This window comes from Leptonychotes weddellii, chromosome 9 (assembly GCF_054177405.1).
Source record: "Leptonychotes weddellii isolate Sample4059 chromosome 9, ASM5417740v2, whole genome shotgun sequence".
Classification (NCBI taxonomy): Eukaryota; Metazoa; Chordata; class Mammalia; order Carnivora; family Phocidae; genus Leptonychotes; species Leptonychotes weddellii.
The window spans coordinates 34956329-34961791 of record NC_138377.1 but is presented as its reverse complement, the minus strand read 5'-3'; the positions used below and the strand labels follow the sequence as shown (position 1 = coordinate 34961791).

The window sequence follows — 5463 nt, the reverse complement described above, 5'->3', positions numbered from 1 at the left end:
TCCATTTAAAGAAAACAAGAAATAAGAACCTTACAGTGTAGACGTTGGAGTGGGGCTGAGTCCATCTTTTGAGTTCCCATTAGAACTTAGAGAAGCAGCCTGCGGTCATGTTCGTGCAGCTTCTCCACTTACTGCATCCACTTGTCTTCCTGACCTCTCCACCATAGCACCCCGACCACAACAGGAACGTCATCGCCTTTTCTCTTGCCACGAATCCTCTCGATGAGTATGGGAAAGCCTGGCGGTGGCCAGGAGTGGGCATTTAAACGAATGAAAACATTGCTCTTGTACTGTGATCACAGATGTGCACTCCAAATGCACAAAGCTGACTCGAGTCTGGGAGGGGATCTTTGACAAGCAACTTCTTCGAAAATCCCTCTTCTACTTTTTAAAAGAAGCCCTGTTTTATAGTTTCCAAACTTCAATCAAGCTAGAACCGATATTGTCAACCTCACACAAAGGCAAATATAGGGCCTGTCTTGGAGCCATATGAAGATTGAATTTCGATTTTATCTTCTGTTCATTTCTCTGGCATAACTAATGTTATGTGTATGGTCAACAGACATGAATGCAGAACTACTCTGAACCGGGACATTTCAGTCTTCAGCATGCTTACCTTGACTCTCTTTCATTTCTGTTCTCTAGTTCAATCAAATTCATAGAAGCATTATCTAGTGGAAAATGAAGTTAAAACACGCTGGAGTCCCTCCAAAAAGCAAAAGTTGAAATATTTGCTAAAGGAAGGGAAAGTACAACTAACTCACTCATCACAATCATCTTCCCATCCTTTTGCCCTCATCCATCCTCCCCCCTCATCCTTGAACCCCAGACTGTCTTCTTCAACCCTGTGCAATGCAGACATGCTTCAGGGAAGAAAAATAAGCAAACACGAAACAGGAAGCATGGCTGAGCTACGTACACACCCATGGCCAGCCCTTCATCACCTTGTAGATTTAGGTAAAACATCCCTCACCGTTGAAATGATAAACTTTGTTAAGTAAATGAACACATTCACCAGATTTATGGGCACCAAATGAATGCTTTTGTACATTCCAAAATGGTCACATTCACCAGACTGGTTGTTATCAGTATAGCTTCAAAATACAGTGTTCTCTTGCTCCCCCCTCCACCCACCTAAATTTCAAGGGAAAAAAAGCAATAGTGGAAGCAAAGCTTATACAGACATAATTTGTGGCTTAAAAAAAAGTCTTAAAAATTTTTGGTTGAACCTTGGCTTTTGTCTCTGAGCCCTCAGGGGAATAATGTGAGCTTGTTTCCTCATTGAAAAAATATCATAGCACTTGACAGGCTGGATTCTTTGATCCTCGAATGTTGCAGTAATTTCTCCAGTGCCCCCTTACACTCCATTCCTCCTCACCCCCCACCTAACTGGGGCTTTGTAACCTGATGCTCCATAAAGAGCATTTCCACAAGAGCATTAAGACATGTCCTCACTTAATATTAAACCTGTCCCCCCATCACTCTCCCTCTGTTCCCAAGCCCCGTCCCCTCCCAAGGCTTCCACCATGAGGCTTGGCTGGCAAGAGAAGCTGGCTCAGCTGTTTTGAATTAGGGGCAATGGGAGGCTTCCTTGTAATATATGACTTAATCAGTGTCCCTGAAGTAAACAGTCCAAACTGAGTCTGGAAATGACCTAAAATAGGACTTCAGAAACCTCCTTTGGCTTTGGAACTGAGATGGAATTTGAATCTCTCATAGGTGTGTTATAGGTTATCAATAGCAGATGGATAGCTGTCCTTGGACGCCCATAGTAATGTGGTGGTTTTGTACTATTAGACTTGCCAGATAAATCACAGATGTTCAGTTAAGCTTAAATTTCAGATAAATAACGTATAATATTTTAGTGTAAATATCCCAAATAATGCATGGCAACCATAATGTTATTGGTGTTCTAGGAGTAAAAGAGCCATGATGTGCTGCGTATTACCTCTCTCCCCACTAGGACAAGGGCACTTGGCTTCTGTAAGCCTCCATCTGAAAACCTTGGGTCTTTTCTGTTTCTGTTGGTCCATGATTCATCCTTAACCCCAGTTTCCTGTCCCTCTCTCCTAGGTGAGGAGTTAGAGTTAGCCTCACGAGTAAGCAGGGAAGTTGCTGCCGACAAGCACGATCCCAGACATCAGAAACTGAATGCTTAAAATGTTTATTATATGGATCCGGGCTCTATCTCAGAGATTTGCTACCCAACTACTACCCAACTTGAAGTCACTCAAAAGAATCACTACCCATTATTAAATAAAAAATAGAAATGAACATTTGAGTTGCTATAACTTCCTCTGATCAGAACAATTGAGAGAATTGTGTCATAGTTTTCGACTTTATAACAAAGCTTCTTTATAAGTCCCACGTGTCATTGTTGTTTAGGGCCCACATAAAAATGGCTTAGGAGGAATGAGTCAGAGATGCCAGAGCTGCTTTGCCATAAGATTGAGAAAGGAGTCAGGAGACTCGGGGAGCTGGTGATGTTAGAATAGATTCACTACGGAGGACTTGGAAAGCTGCCTCCTGACTTTGTCCCTCAGAAGAGGTCAGAGTACATTCTTTTCCCTAAGGGAATAAGAAATGCATTGGGGCAGGGGCCTCTGTATTTTTTAGCTCAGTGGTTAGGGGCGGGAGATGCTGCTGTGGACCTAGAGAACCCTTGGAAAGGCACAGTCCTGGGCCCCCCACCATCCCTCTTTTTCTCTTAAACCAAATTACTCTCACAGCAAACTCCAACTTCCGCTCACATGGACCCCACCCTGCAATGACTATGCCAGTGATGAGTGCTCCTGATTGCCCCCCCCACCCCCCCCCACACACTAAGAATTCCTCCTCTCTCATGAGGCAGAGTCCTGCTAGGAGGTGTCCACCGGAGAAGGGAACTTTTATGATCTCCTTAGACAGATCTAGCTAGTGGACTAAACAGGAGGGAAAAAACAATACTCAAAGCTTCTTAGATGGAGTAAAGGAAAAGGACACCCCGAATCGTCTCTCATGCCAGTTAGGAAGGATAGGGCATTTGAAGTTTAAAGAGATTTCTCAAGAAATGCAACAGGTAATGGGGGAAGCCTTACAGACAGTGACTGGAAGCCGATGCTGGGAGGGTGACGGACAAGGTAGAATTTGCAAGAGCCAACAAGGGAACCAAGAGAGAGAATCATGGTGCAGAACACAAAAGACAAAGAAGAGCCTGACTGGGCAGGACTAACTCATACAGAAGATACAGTAAGACAAAGCAAGGGAGGACATTGTTCAAATGGTGCAGGCAACCCGCTTGCCCGGAAAATCCATACGGTAGGGGTAGATATATTAGCATCATCAACCCAGGAGGCAGAAACAAAGTTAGGTAAAAAGAAATACTACAATTGTCTGAGAAAAGGAGGGCAAGAAAAGGAATAAAATTAAAAAGGAAAACAAAGCAGGAAAAAATACAGAATATAAGATTTTATTTTTATTTATTCCTGTTCCCACATTTTATGGTATTTCCCTGGCAGACATCCCACACTCCGGTAAGTCTGGGGAAAAGGGAGGGTTGGCAGAATAATGTTGCTTTGGGGATTTGAATCTTATTACCTGGTGCTGTTAGTGTTGGGCAGACATTTATAAAAATTACATGCTTAATGGCAGGTCATTTTTTAAAAAAATGAATCTTGAGCTTAAAATTTAGGACAAAGGTGAGGCTTTCAGAAATGAAGGAAAATAGGACAGAAGCAAAGAAAAGGTGGGGTGCCGGTAGGCAGCAGCTGAAAAACCCACCAGCTACCAGTGAGAGAAACCCAGTTTCCAGATCCCTAATGGAGGAGAGACATTTATTTCCTAGAACTTGTCTTTTTGGATGCTTACTTCTCTAGGGATGTTCCATTAAATTAACATTATTAAGCCACAAGTTTAGACAAAATCACTGGGATTGTGTTTGGGTGTTAGATACTGTCGTGATTAGCTCTGCTTTTAAATTTTTTATTATTGTTTTAAGTCTCTCTTTCTCTTTGCCCTCATCTTCTGCTCAGGAAAATGTTGGCACATCTCACTTCCCCCACGTGCCTGCCCGCCGTTCTCCTCTCGCCTTTGCTCTTCTTTGCGAGCCGAACGGAGGCGTGTTAGAGCGCCACCTATCTGAGATCTGAGCTGCTACGGCCCACATTCTGCCCACCCTGATTCTGTCTCCAGGTTAGGACCCGACGTTCCACGGGAGAACCTCAGTGCCGGCTGAAGAGCGGCCTCTGCAGCAGCTTTCGGGGGCTTCCTGCTCTTCAGGAGGGCGGCATCCTTCCTCCAAACCGGGCACTCCAGACTCCGTTCCTCTTCCTTCTTGCTGCAGCCTTATAGGATCCTTTTCTAAAACATTCACCCTTTGGGAGAAGTAAGGATTTCAGGTTCCTGTTTCCCCAAGTGACTTTTTGCTAAAAGGTAGCCTGGGGGAATATTTACAATCCAAATGGTCCGCAGAGATTGTCTTCTGGTGCCACGGCCTCATTAGCTAAGAGTTCTCTGGGGTCCAAGATGGGAGGGGGAGGCAGCCCACAGTACTCCGTCCCCAGCACTGTCTGGTCTTGCCCTCCTCCCAACGAAGTGCTGATGCTGCCTTCGGAAAAGTAGATTCTGTAAAGTGATATTTTCTCCTTTTCTAATCTCAGAAAAGTTGTCAGACTGGTTCTGAGTCTTCCCATAGGCAGTGCTCTTTGCTCTACAATTTAATGTGCGGTGTTGTGTTTTAATTATGAAATTGTGTATCCAGGACCATTGAAAAAGATATTCACAGGGAAAGAGCTTTGAAATGATTCTTTGTTGCTTAGCATCATGCTTATTTCTGTTATCCTTATTAGATTGTGTGCATTTTTGGTATTTATTCAGCATGGTATAGATCAGAGAAGCATTTTCACTGGTAGTAACCTCATGTGTATTTCTTTTAATCATGTTTTAAGGCAGTAAGTGGTATTTTACTTCAAAACCCATTCATACACATGGACTTGGAGAGATACGGACTAGACTCATATTTCCTGTATTAAAAATACTTGCACAAAAACACTGTTCTTTCTGGTTTATCAAACGAGCTAACGTGTCTCCCGAGAATTTTGAGTTCAGACATGAACAATTCTGTGAACTTTTTTTGTGTGTGAATCATTTGAGCTTTGGATGGATTTCCTCATGGGGAGATAGGACTGCATAAAATATTCTGCTTCTACCTGAGATGTTTCATGAGATGGTCTTTCAGCAAAGACTGTTAGTTTTACAATGGATAAGCAGTGTTTGAGAAAATAAACTCTGCATGGACAAAAAGCTTTCAGCTTCTTGCCTATATTCTGTCTTCTCAGAAGACCAAAGAGCTCTTATGAGCTCATGAAATTTGAACCTCAAAGGTTCAGCTAATTAATCTATTCCTGTTTCCACATTTTATTCCCAGTGGCCAGTTTCACACCCATAACATTTAGGAGACCTGGAAAGCCCGGGAGGTATTTCAGC

The 5463-nt window shown here is 43.2% G+C and overlaps 1 long non-coding RNA gene across 1 annotated transcript; it reads left to right on the top strand.

The window, feature by feature from the left end:
• Positions 1-2880: 2880 nt before the first annotated feature.
• On the top strand, positions 2881-4998 carry LOC145723254 (uncharacterized). Its single transcript, XR_014148177.1, has 3 exons — positions 2881-3228; positions 3498-3512; positions 4011-4998. It is a non-coding gene; the product is annotated as an uncharacterized LOC145723254 (long non-coding RNA).
• The last annotated feature ends 465 nt before the right edge of the window (positions 4999-5463 follow it).